The 14,268-nt window shown below is 37.7% G+C and overlaps 1 long non-coding RNA gene across 2 annotated transcripts in view; it reads left to right on the top strand.

The window, feature by feature from the left end:
* The window catches only part of LOC143673382 (uncharacterized), a 41,852-nt gene that overhangs the window by 19,424 nt on the left and 8,160 nt on the right, over window positions 1-14,268 (top strand). The window contains exon 2 of one of the 2 annotated variants that reach the window (XR_013170342.1): window positions 7,915-8,000. The exons of the other annotated variant lie outside the window; for it this stretch is intronic. This is a non-coding gene — a long non-coding RNA (uncharacterized LOC143673382). The remainder of the gene's footprint in view (window positions 1-7,914; window positions 8,001-14,268) is intronic. 2 annotated transcript variants of the gene reach the window in all.

The following is a 14,268-nucleotide window of genomic DNA, read 5'->3' as shown; positions in this document are numbered from 1 at the left end:
AAAATCAAGGACTTAATAGCTCACGTGGAAGAACTAGAGAAAGAACAGCAAATGAACCCCAAAGCAAGTAGAAGAAGATAAATAACAAAGACTGAAGTAGAAATAAGTGAATTGAAGAAAAAATAGAACAATAAAATCAAAAGTTTGTACTTTGAAAAAATCAATAAAATCAACGGACTCTTATTTAACCTGACAGAAAAAAAAGAGAGGATACATATAAAATAAATTCAGAAACGAGAGGGCAGTCATTACCATGGACACTGAAGAAATGAAAAAAAATTCATAAGAGGATACTATGAACAACTGTACACCAACAAACTAGACAACTTAGATGAAATAGACAATTTCCTGGAAACACACGAACAACTTATACTGAATCAAGAAGACATGGAAGACCTCAACAAACTAATCAGAAGTAAAGAGATTCAATCAGTCATCAAAAAACTTCTTACATAGAAAAGCCCAGGGCCAGGTTGTTTCACAGGGGAATTTTACCAAATAGTCCAAAAAGAATTAACACCACTTCTACTCAAACGCTTGCAAAAAAGTGCAGAAAAAGGAGCACTACCTAACTCATTTTATGAAGCTAACATCACTCTAATACCAAAACCAGATAAATACGCTACAAGAAAGAAAAACTACAGGCCAATGTTCCTAATAATAGATGGAAAATTTCTCAACAAAATACTTGCAAATCCAGCCCAATGGCACATTAAAAGAATACTACACCATGACCAAATGGGGTTTATTCTAGGTATGCAAGGGGGTTCAACCAAGAAAATCAATCAATGTAGTACAGTATGTTAACAAGTTGAATGGAAAAAATCACATGATCATATCAATTGAAGCTAAAAAAGCATTAGACAAAATTCGGCATCCTTTTCTGATAAAAAAGGTAGGAATCAAAGGAAAACTTCCCCAATATGATAAAGGGCATATATGAAAAACCCACAGCCAGCTCATACTGGATGGTGACAGACTAAAAATCTTCTGCCTAAGATTGGGAACGAGACAAGGATGCCCACTGTCACCACTATTATTCAACCTTGTGCTAGAAGTTCTAGCTGGAGCTATTTCGCAAGAAAAAGAAAAAAATAATCAAAATGGGAAAGGAAGAAGTAAAACTCTCATTACTTGTAGATGACATGATCCTATATTTGGAAAATCCTGATAAATCTATGACAAAGCTACTTGCGCTAATAAACAAATTTAGCAAAGTGGCAGGATGCAAGATTAATGCAGCACTAGTGTGTTGGGTTGAAAGTATTATGTACCCCAGAAAAGCCATGTTTTAATCATGAGCCGATCTTGTGGGGTCAGACCTATTGTTCAGGGTGGGAAATTTTGATTGGATTGTTTCCATGGAGATGTGATACACCCAATTGTGGGTATAGCCTTTTTTTTTTTTTACATGAGCAGGCACTGGGAATCGAACCCAGGTCCTCCGGCATGGCAGAGCCACCATGGCCCGCCGTTGGGTATAGCCTTTTGACTGAAAGGAGATGTGACTCCACCTATTCAAGCTGGTCTTGATTAATTTACTAGAGTCCTTTAAAAGGGGAAACATTTTTTTTATAACAAGGATATTTATTATTATTTTTATTATTTATTATATGGGCAGGCACTGGGAACTGAACCTGGGTCTCCAGCATGGCAGGTGAGAATTCTGCCACTGAGCCACCATTGCCGGCCCTATTAATATTATTTATAATAGCAAAAAAAGTAAGAATATAAATACTTGAGAAGAGGGGCTGGCTAAATTACGTACATTCGTACATTGAAATATTCCATAATCATTAAAACTAATATTAAATAAGTCTAAATGACAATAAGGAAAAAAATGATTGTTTCCAAAAAGTATATACATAAAAGCCCAGTTTTGTTCCTACTCCCACTCCCCAGAAAAAAAAGAATAAAAAGTCTTTATATTCATATATATCTGGTATATTTCGGAGAAACCTCATATGCTGATGCCTGGAGACAGCTGCTTCAGAGCTGACACAGATATGGATGTTTGGAGATGTTGGAGCGCTGACAGAGAGAGCAGATGCCCAGACATGGGCAGAGCCCAGAAGACATCACTATATGCCTTCCCATGAGATACTAAGCAAGCCAGAGTTGTGTCCTAGAGGAGCTAAGTGAAGCCTCACAGGTGCTTAGAGAGGAAAACCACTGGCATCAGTAGCTGGAAGCAATGGACCCAGGAATAAGGACCAGCAAACACCAGCCATGTGCCTTCCCATGTGACAGACATTGGCCTTCTTTGATTCAAGATATTTTTTTCTGGATGCCTTAGTTTGGACATTCCTCGGCCTTAGAACTGTAAACTTGTGATAAATTTCCTTTTTAAAAGCCATTCCATTTCTGGCATATTATATTGTGGCAGCATTAACAAACCAATACATATTTTAGTATCATAAGTGGGGTCTAGTTTTAGGTAGACACAAATTTAAATGAGGATTTATTCAACAATGATTTTTTGTCCAAAAATAACTTTGGTTAAAAATATGAATATAAATTCCTTCATATTCTTTAGAGAGTTCAATAAACCAACTACACATTTTGTTTCATTTTATAACAATTGCTTTAGAACTTAAATATGAATATTAGAGACAATTCAATGGAATTTTCTGACTTCAAAAAGATCGATTGTTTTAAGAAAATTGTGAACAATCTTCTCATATATTACAGGAGATTAACACTATTTTATTGGTCTATTGGATTGATAGCTCAATTTTATTTGAGCATACAGTTCTTATCAATTTGCATGTTTTTTTCTAATTTGATATTTCGTGAAGGGGAGGTTTAACCATTATTCAAATACATGAGTAGGTTATCAGGGCATAATAAACCTTTCTTGGAAATGTGTTTTACATCTGGAAAAATTGCATTTAAATGCATGAAGTTACTAATTTTGACAAAATATCTAGTAATAACAGTATTATTACTTACATTGATTGACTAGAAAACTCAGGCTCAGAGAGGGTAAGTGACGTCACCAAATTCTCACAACTAATAAAAGATGGTGTTCAGAGTCATCCTCAAGAAGGCACAAAAAATTAGTAGTTTCCAGCTCAAATAAAAGATAAGCACTCATATTACCCTTCTCAGATCAGTAAATGAGAGAAGAGGTCAAATTACCAAAAATTTGTCACCTACTGTATTAGGTGTTAGGGTTCTCTAGAGAAACAGAACCAACAGGAGATATCTGTAAATATATTTTTATAAAAGTATTTCTCTCAATCATGGGAATGCAAGAATCCAAAATCCCTAGACAGGCTATGAAGCTGGCAACTCCAATGAAGGGTCTCAACAAACTGCACAGGAAAGATTCACTGGTTGAAGAAAATGAAAATTCTCTCTTCTACCTTAAAAGTCTTCAGCTGATTGGATCAAATTCAACCAATTGAATTATCTTGTTTGCAGGAGACTTTCCCTTAGTTGAGTCTAGATTTAATCAGCCACAGATGCAATCAACTGACTGATGATTTAATAAACCAGCCTCCTAGTCTATCAGCCAGCCACAACATATCCTTGCAGTAACGATTAGGCCAGTGCTTGCCTAACCAAACAACTGGACACCATAACCTGGCCAAATTGACACTGGAACCTAACCATCATAACTAGTAAACACCCAACTGTGGAGGCAATTAAGAAAAAAGTTCCATTCACAGTAGCAACTAAAAGAATCAAGTACTTTAGAATAAACTTTACCAGTGATTTAAAGGACCTGTACACAGAAAACTATAAAAATTTGCTAAAAGTAATCAAAGAAGTTCTAATTAGATGGAAAGACATTCCATGTTCATGGATAGAAAGGCTAAATTTTGTTAAGATGTAAATTCAACCCAAATTCATCTACATATTCAACTCAATACCAATAAAAATTGTAGCAACATACTTTGAAAACTTGGAAAAACTAGTCATCAAATTTATTTGAAAAGGAAAGAGACTCCAAATAGCTAAAAATATCCTGAAAAAGAAGAGCGAAGTGGGAGAAGTACCACTTCCTGAGTTTAAAGCTTATTATAAAGCCACAGTGATAAAAATAGCACAGTACTGGCACAAAGATAGACATTTTGATCAATGGAATCAAATCAAGAGTTTGGAAATAGACCCACAGCTGTATGGCCAATTGATTTTTGACAAAGTCCCCAAATCCGCTGAACTGATGAATAGTCTCTTCAATAAATGGGGCTGGGAGAATTGATATACACATTCAAAGGAATGAAAGAGGACACCTATACAAAATTAACTTAAAGTGGATTAAAGACGTAAATATAAGAGCCAGTACCATAAACCTCCTAGAGAAAAATATACCTTTGATTGGACATTTCTGTAGACTTGTTGTAATTGGGACATTATCTTGGCCTTGGAACTGTAAACTAGCAACTTATTAAATTTCCCTTTTAAAAGCCATTCTGTTTCTGGTATATTGCATTCCGGCAGCTAGCAACCTAGAACAGGCATCATGGATAATGTCCAAAATAAAGAAACTATGTCTTACGGTATTTTCATTTGGTTGTAAAATCAGCAGCTTTCTCAATTTTAGACAATTTTCATTGGTCCATAATGAAAAAAGACTCTGCAAACACATCACCAACTATCAAATCAAAACTACCCATTATCACTTGTCACTCCCCACAACAGTTAATCGCCCCTCATAGTGCTGTGGTATTGTTGATGTCTCCTGTAAACTGTTGTCCGTAGCATGTATTTTTAGTTTTCTCCCTATGTCCCTCTATTATAGACTCTTTGCCCACCATTAAGCTATTGAAAAAGTTCATGTAACAACTTATTTATAATTGTAAATTTTATCAGTGGAATACATGGCACCATACACCCCCTTTCAATCATATTCATATTAACATTCAATAAGGCAATGTTACTTGTAATCCCACTAATTAGTTATCATTTCTCCTATCCATTCCCTTCATTTAGAGTCAATCTCTATGGGCAGCCTTTCCTCCATCTCTAATTTTTATGTACCTCTAGGTCTGCTATATTCTACAGGGTAACCTCTGAGATTACCCTTAACAGGGTGTCATAATAGTGAAATCATACAGTGTCTGTCCTTTTGTGTCTGACTTATTTCACTCATCATTATGTCTTCAAGGTTCATCCACATTGTCATATGTTTTGGGACATCATTTCACCTTACTGTTGCATAATATTCCATCTTATTTACATATCACATTTTGTTTATCCACTCATCTGTTGATGGGCACTTGGATTGTTTCCATCTTTTGGCAACTGTGAATAATACCGCAATGAACATCAATGTGCAAATGTATGTTTGTGTCATTGCCCTCAGCTCTTCTGGGTATATACCGAGTATTGGTATTGCTGAGTCAGAGGGGAACTCAATATTTAGTTTTCTGAGGAACTGCCAAACTGTCTTCCACAGTGGCTTCACCGTTATACATTTATACCAACTGTGCATGAGTTCCAATTTCTCCACATCCTCTCCAACATTTGCAGTTATCTGTTTAATAGCAGTCATTCTTATAGATGTGAGGTGATATCTCATTGTGGTCTTGATTTGAACTTCCCTTATAACTAATGGAAATGAGTATCTCTTCATATTTTTAGCCATCTGTATTTGCTCTTCAGAAAAGTGTCTATTCATATCCTCTGCCCATTTTATAATTGGGTTGTTCTTTTGTTGTTGAGCTGTATGATTTCTTTATGTATACAGGATTTATCTGTTACATGATTTCCAAATATTTCCCCCCATTGAATTGGCTGCCTCTTCACTTTTTAACAAAGTCCTTTGAGGCACAGGAGCTCTTGATCTTAAGGAATTCCCATTTGTCTATTTTTCTCTTTTGCTGCCTGTGCTATAGATGTAAAGTTTAAGAAGCTGCCTTCTATTACTAGATCTTGAAGTTGTTTCCCTGCATTTTCTTCTAGAGGTTTTATGGTATTAGTTCTTACATTTAGGTCTTTGATCCATTCTGAATTAATTTTTGTGTAGGGTGTAAAGTAGGGATCCTCTTTCATTCTTTTTGCCATTGATATCCAATTCTCTCATGCCTATTTATTGAAAAGACTATTCTGTTTCAGTTCAGTGGATTTGGGGACCTTATTGAAGATCAATTGTGCATAAATTTGGTGGTCTATCTCTGCACTCTTGATTCTATTCCATTGGTCAATACTTCTATCTTTGTGCCAGTGCCATGCAGTTTAGACTACTGTGGCTTTATAATAAGCTTTAAAGTCAGTAAGTGATAGTCCACCCACTGTACTCTTCTTTTTTTAGGATATCTTTAGCTATTTGGGGTCTCTTTCCCTTCCAAATAAATTTGATAACCAGCCTTTCCAAGTCTTCAAATAGATTGTTGGGATTTTGATTCATATTGCAATGACTTAGTTTGGGTAAAATTGATATTTTAATGACAGCCAACCTTCCTATCCATGAGCGTGAATGCCTTTCCATCTATTTAGGTAATTTTAAATTTCTTTTAGCAATTTTTAAATAATTTTCTAAGTACAAGTCCTTGACACCCCTGTAGGTTTATTTCTAGATACCTGATTCTTTTGGTCACTATTTTGAATGGACTTTTTCTCCTTAGCTGTCTCCTTAAGACATTATGATAGGTCATTGCTTGGGTATAGAAACATTAATAATTTCTGTACGTTGATCTTGTATCCTACCATTTTGCTGAATTTGTTTATTAGCTCAAGTAGCTTTACTGTAGATTTCTCAGAATTTTCTAAGTATAGAATCATGTCATCTGCAAGTAATGAAGTTTTACTTCTTCCTTTCCTATGTGGATGGCTTTTATTACTTTCTCCTGTCTAATTGCTCCAGCTAGGACTTCTAGTACAATGTTGAATAATTTGTAGTGACAATGGGCATCCTTGTCTCATTCGTAATCTTAGGGGGAATGCTTTCAGTCTCTTACCATTAAGTATGATGCTGGCTATGGGTTTTTCATATATGTCCTTTATTATATTGAGAAAGCTTCCTTCAATTCCTAACTTTTGAAATGTTTTTATCAGGAAAGGACTCTGGATTTTGTTAAATGCTTTTTCAGCTTCAATTGATTGATCATGTGATTTTTCCCTTTCAATTCATTTTTGTTTTTAAATATTTTATTGACAAATATTCACATACATACAGTCCGTACATGGTGTACAATCAATGGCTCATGATATCATCACATAGTTGTGTATTTATCACTATGATAATTTTTTAGAACATTTGCATCACTTTAAAGAAAAAACTCATGCATCCCATACCCTTTATCCCTCCCTCTTATTGGCCACTAGTATTTCCATTACCCAATTTATTTTACCTCTTATCCTCCCTATAATTTATTTATTTTTATCCATATTTTTGCTCATCTGTCCGTACCCTGGATAAAAAGCATCACACACAAGGTTGTCACAATCACACAGTCAAATTGTAAAAGTTATATCTTTATACAGTCATCTTCAAGAATTAAGGTATGCCGGTTTGAAAGGATGTATGGACCCTAGAAAAGCCATGTTTTAATCAAAATCCCATTTCGTAAAGGCAGAATAATCCCTATTCAATGCTGTATGTTTGAATCTGTAATTAGATCATCTCCCTAGAGATGTAACCTAATCAAGAACGGTTGTTAAGCTGGATTAGGGGAGATGTGTCTCCACCCATTTGGGTGGGTCTTGATTGGTTTATTGGAGTCCTATAAAAGAGGAAACATTTTGGAGAATGAGAGGAGATTCGAAGAGAGCAGAGAATGCTGTAGCACCATGAAGTAGAGTCCACCAGCCAGCGACCTTTGGAGATAAAGAAGGAAAATGCCTCCCAGGGAGCTTCATGAAACAGGAAGCCAGGAGAAGAAGATAGCAGATGATGCCATGTTTGGCATGTGCCCTTCCAGATGAGAGAGGAACCCTGACTGTTTTCACCATGTGCCTTTCCAGATGAGAGAGAAACTCTGACTGTGTTCACCACGTGCCCTTCTTCTTGAGAGAGAAACCCTGAACTTCACTGGCCTTCTTGAATCAAGGTATCTTTCCCTGAATGCCTTATATTGGACATTTCTATAGACTTGTTGTAATTGGGACATTTCCTCAGCCTTAGAACTGTAAACTAGCAACTTATTAAATTCCCCTTTTTAAAAGCCATTCTGTTTCTGGTATATTGCATTCTGGCAGCTAGCAAACTAGAACACAAGGCTACTGGGACACAGCTCCACGGTTTCAGGTATTTCCCTCCAACAACTTCAATACACTATAAATTAAAGAGGGTTACTATATAATGCAAAAAAAAAAAACCTCCAGGATAACCTCTCAACTCCATTTGAAATCTCTCAGCCACTGAAACTTTATTTTGTCTCATTTTTCTTTCCCCCCTTTTGGTCAAGAAGGCTTTCTCAATCCCTTATTGCCAGGTCTCAGCTCATCCTGAGATTTCTGTCCCACATTGCCAGGGAGATTTACACCTCTGGGAGTCGTGTCCCACATAAGGGGGAGGGCAGTGAGTTCATCTGCTGGGTTGGCTTAGAGAGAGAGGCCATATCTGGGCAACAAAAGAGATTTTCTGGGGGTGACTCTTAGGCATAATTTTAAGAAGGCTTAGCTTATCCTTTGCCAGAGTAAGTTTCTTAGAGGCAAACCACAAGAGTGATCAGTTTGTTAATGTGCTATATTACATTGATTGATTTTCTTGTGTTGAACCACCTTTGCATTCTTGGTATAAACCCCACTTGGTCATATGTATAGTTCTTTTAATGTGTCATTGGATTTGATTTGCTAGTATTTTGTTTAGAATGTTTCAATCTATAGTCATTAGAATGAGTGGTCTGTTTTCCTTCCTTGTAGTGTCTTTACCCAGTTTTGGTATTATTGTGATGTTAACTTCATAAAATTATTTAGGTAGTTGTGCTGGTTTGAAAATATTATGGACCCCAGAAGCTATGTTTTAATCCTGATTGATTCTTGCAGAGGCAACCATTTCTTTTAATCCTGATTCAATAATGTAAATTGGGATTTTTTTATTAGATTATCTCCATGGAGATGTGACACACCCAATTGTGGGTATTAACGTTTGATTAGGTGGAGATGTGACTCCACCCATTCCAGTGGGTCTTGATTAGTTTATTGGAATCCTTTAAAAAAGGAAACATTTTGGAGAGAGTAAGAAATTCCAGAAACAGCAAAAACAGAAATGACAGAAGCCTCAGAGCCGACAGAGAGAGCAGATGTAGGTGCTTAGAGAACGGTTGTTTCAGAGAACAGAGACATGGATGTTTAGAGACGCTTGGAGCTCAGCAAACATCACTATCAGATGTTAAGCAATTCAGAACTTGGAGAGAGCCAAGGGAAGCTAAGAGATTAAACTCAGCCCTGGAAAGCAAAGTGAAGACCCCCCCAGAAACAGAGGCTGAAAGCAATGGAGGCCAAGAGCAAGGGACCAGCAGATGCCACCCATGTGACTTCTAGCTGACAGAGGTGTTTTAGGCCAATAGACCTTTCTTGAGTGAAGGTAACGTCTTGTTGGTACCTTAATTTGGACACTTTCACTTCCTTAGAACTGTAAAATTGTAACTTATTAAATTCCCCTTTATAAAAGCTGTTCCATTTCTGGTATACTGCATTCTGGCAGCTAGTAAGCTAACATAGTAGTGTTTCTTTTTCCTCAATTTTTTGGGAAAGTTTGATCAGGATTAGTGTCCATTCTTTTCAGTGTGTTTGAAGCAAGCGTGTTTGACAAAATTCCCCTGTGAAGCCATCTGGCCCTGATTTTTCTTTGTAGGAAGATTATTGATGATCGATTGAACCTCTTTATCTGTGAATAGTTTGTTGAGGTCTTCTATTTCTTCTTGAGTCAGTGTAGCTTGTTGGAGTGTTTCTAGGAATTTGTCCATTTCATCTAAGTTGTCTAGTTAGTTTATAGTTATTCATAGTATCATCTTATGATTTTTAAAAAATTTCTCTCAGCATTGCCTTTGCTGCATCCCATAAATTCTAGGGTACGGTGCAGGGGCCCAGGCTGGGGAATGACACAGAGGAATGGGGTGTGATACAGTGCTGTGGGGCACAGTGCAGTGTGGGGTATGGGGTGCAGAGGTGTGAGACACAGCTCGTGGATGGGCACAGGGCATGGGGTGCAGGGGTAAGGGGCATAGGGGCGCATTGCACAGGGATGGGCAGGGCACTGCACTGGGGCTCAGGGGTCAAGGGTACATGGTCATGGGTCTCAGGGCATGGGGCACGGGGGTGGGACACTGTACTGGAGACAGGGGCAGTGCTTGCTTCCTTGACCCTGCTACCCGAACCATGAACTCCTGAGGGTTCTAGGCTTCCATATAGAAAGGGTAGTGGTAGGCGCTGTGCACTAGCTGGATGGTCTCTATGAGCAAGGTAAGCAAATTTGCTGGCTTCTGGGTTCCTCGAGGGAACTCCGGGCTGCAGGTCTGAGGGGGCTAATCTCCCAAGCTAGCTTTTCCAAGCTAGCCTCTTCACCCCGGTGGAGTCACAGTGAGCTCACTCACCCTTTCTCTGTTTTGCAGTTTCTCAGCTTTTCCAACCAGATTCTCCCAACATAATGTAGAAGACCCTCTCAAGTCACTTGTACCCTAGAAATGCTATTCTGGTCATTTTTCTGTCACTTTTCTAGTTGTTCAATGAAGCAGGATTGAACTTAACCTATCCTATTCTGCCATCTTCCTAGAAGTTCTCCTTGACATGTTCTTTTAATACAAATCCAATATCATGTGGGCAACTATGTTCTTTTTTTTTTTTTTGCATGGGCAGGCACGAGGAATTAAACCCTGGTCTCTGGCATGGCAGGTGAGAACTCTGCCTGCTGAGCCACTGTGGCCTGCCCAGCTATGTTCTTTGAATCCTGATACAATTTTGTAGGGTGGGACCTCTTGATTAGATGGAGATATGACTCCCCCACATTCATGGTGGGTCTTAATTAGTTTACTGGAGTCTTTAAGAGAGCTCATGGAGAGAGTAAGAGTTCAGAGCTGACATAGACACAGACATTTGGAGATGCCTGGAGTGCTGACCCAGATGCTTAGAGAGCCATCAGAAACCAGAGCCCAGCAGATATCATCAACCTTCCCATGAGATGCTAAGCAAATGAGAACCTTGAGAGAGGCAATACAGAGAAGCTAAATGAGGGCCCACAGACACTTGGAGAGGAAGCCACTGGAATTAGAAGCACAAAGTAACAAACTAGGAGCCAGGAACTCAGACACCAGCCATGTGCCTTCCTGATAGAGAAATCCTAGATGCATTCAGTCCTTCTTTGGAGTCAAGGTATCTTTATCTGGATGCCATAGTTTGGACATTTTTAAGGCCTTAGAATTGTAAACTTGTAACTTAAAAAGCCAATTAATTTCTGGTATATTACATTCCAGAAGCATTAACAAATGGAAACACCAGGTAATACAGTAGTATGGTTACTTTTTGAGGAAATGCCAAGCTGTTTTCCACAGTGGCTGCACCATTTTACATTACCACCAAAGCCATTGGGAGTTAACATTATTCTCTAGTTTTTTCACAGTAGAATATATGAATTTTCTTTATTTTTGCTAATTTTATAGATTCAAAAATATTTCTCAGCCATTTATTTTGTAACTTCTTTTAATTTTCTCATAATCTAATGAATCTTCTCCTAAATATCAAAATGTTAAAGGAGTGGTCTACAATTTGTTACCTTTAGTTCTTTAACTCCTTTTCCCTTTTCAGTCTACCTTTGAAACTGCCCCTTCATATCTATTATATCAGCCATGACTCTTACTCAAACAAGGAAAACAATCCACTCTTGCTAATTTTAACAGAAAAATATTTATTAAATAATATTCAGAAGTTCATACAATGTCTGGGAAGTTTGGAGACTACAGCTAACCAAAAACATGTGCCCAAATCATACCAAGAAATTATACCAGCCAAGACCCTACTGCCATTGTCATGGATGTAGGCCTCAGTGTCACAGAGGATAATTACTTATGCCAAACCATCTATGGTAGTTTGAAGTTGTATGAACCCCTGAAAACATGTTTTTAAATCTAATTCATTCCTTTGGGTGTAACCCATGATAAGTATAACCTTTTTTTGAGGTTAATTCTGTGAAGGGGTGGCCTACCTCACTTAGAGTGAGTCTTAATCCTATTACTAGAGTACTTTAAAAGTGGAGTGAAAGTCAAGCAGAGAGAAAAAGCCACAGGAAACAAGAAGCTGAACACAGCAGATTCTGGGAGAGAAGGAGAGACCGGGAGACTTCACCATTGCCTTGCCATGTGACAGAGGAGCCAAGTACCAAGGATTGCCAGTAGCCAGTCCCTGGATGCCAGTCTTTGGAAGAAAGCATTGCATTTCTTAATGACATTTTGGTTTGGATTTTCTTTTAGCCTCAAAACCATGAGCAAATAAATTCCCATTGTTTAAGCAGAATCATTGAATGGTATTTGCATAAGCAACCTAGGAAACTAAAGCACCATCCTTAACAGTTCTGAAAGTTGGAGACCCAAACAGTGTCTTTTCCAGGAAATTTATTCCATAGGGTACCTACCTCCTCATGCTTCCTTCTTCTTTTTTGAAGCCTTGGGAGGAGGCGAGGTGGTAGAAAGTTCGGAGAATGAATTTCTAGGTTATAGAATGGGAGGATGCATAATGTGTTTAAAGAGACTAGGAAATCCCCCAAATGGCAAGTTTTCTACTTTAGCAGTGATCACATTATTGTCAAATTCAAAAGACTATGCTCAGTCCCTCAAATCTCTGTAATATAACAAGAAGGCAAATAATGCAATTTTTAAAAATGGATAAAATACTTTAATAGGCATTTCACCAAAAAGATATTCAGGTGACAAATAAACATATGAAAAGATGCTCAATATCATTAGTCATAGGGAAATGCAAAATAAACCATAGCATGATATGTCATATCCACTAAAATAGCTGCAATAAAAAATAAAATCACAAGTGTTGATGAGAAGTGGAGAAACTGAAACCCTCACACATTTCTGATGGGAATGCAATATGGTATGGTTACTTTAGAAAACAATTTTACAGTTTCTTAAAAGGTTAAACAAAAGCTTACCACATGATCCAGCAAGTCAATTCCTAGGAATCTCCTCAGGAGAAATGACAACATATGTCTACACTACATATGTGGTTGTTCATAGCAATATTATTCTTAATAGTAGCAAACGGGAAACAACCCAAATGTCCATCAACTGATGACTAGATAAACAAAATCCTATCCAGGCAATAGAGCACTACCATCAAGTAAAAGGAATGAAGTATGGATAAATGTAACGACATGGATGAATCTAAAAAACATTAATGTAACTGAAAGAAGCCAGACACAAAAGACATATGTATGGTACTGTTTATATGTAATGTCCAAGAAAGGAAATCTATAGAGACAGAGTAGATTAGCAGTTGCTTGCAGCCAGGGGTAGGAACACAGATTGACTGCAAATGCATGAAAATTATTTTTTGGGGGGTGAATGGAAACATTTTAAAACTGGACTATAGAGAGGGTTGTGGGAAGATGACAGAGTAGGAAGCTTCAGGAATCAGTCCTTCCACCCAAACAACTTTTGAACTGGCAGAAACTGCTCTGAATCAACTATTTTGGAGCTCTGGCATTTTGTGGAACACTGTGGAGCATCCAGGGAAGAGCTGGAGGAAGAGGCTGACAAATTGCAGTAAACATCAGTGAATGTCACCCTGTATGCAGTGGCTACCCTCTCCCGTATCCCAGCCTTGTGGCAGGGAGCAATGAGGACTGCAGCCCTAGCTCCTGGTGACAAGGACATAGCCTACCAAAGTCCATGACTGTGTTGTCTGATTGCTGACAATCTGATTAGCTATTTCAGCTTTCTGAGGGACTAACCCTGAGGGTGGCTATTGTTCCAACCCTCCACCTCAGGAGTTTTAAAGAGACAGTCCCCCCCCCCCTTTCTCTTTCCATATCCCACCTGTGAGCAAAAATAGTTTGGAAAAGCCACATATTGATGGCCCCAGCTCTCTACAACAACAACAATAATGCCAGAGCAGTAAGAGAACTAGATTCTTAGATTTATAACAAGATAATATTAATGTCCAGTACTAAATAAAAAATTATGAAACACACAAAGAAACAAGAAAATGCAGCTCATTCATAGAAAAAAAAATGACTTTTCCAGAAACCATCTCTGAGGATCCTCATACATTGGAACAATTAGTCAAATATTTCAAATCAACTGTCTTAAATCTGTTCAATCAGCTAAAGAAATCCATATACAAAGAACTAAAGTAAATTAGTAAAACATTGTC

This window comes from Tamandua tetradactyla, chromosome 2 (assembly GCF_023851605.1).
Source record: "Tamandua tetradactyla isolate mTamTet1 chromosome 2, mTamTet1.pri, whole genome shotgun sequence".
Classification (NCBI taxonomy): domain Eukaryota; kingdom Metazoa; phylum Chordata; class Mammalia; order Pilosa; family Myrmecophagidae; genus Tamandua; species Tamandua tetradactyla.
The sequence above is the reverse complement of the archived record's forward strand: the minus strand, read 5'-3'. Positions and strand labels throughout refer to the sequence as shown.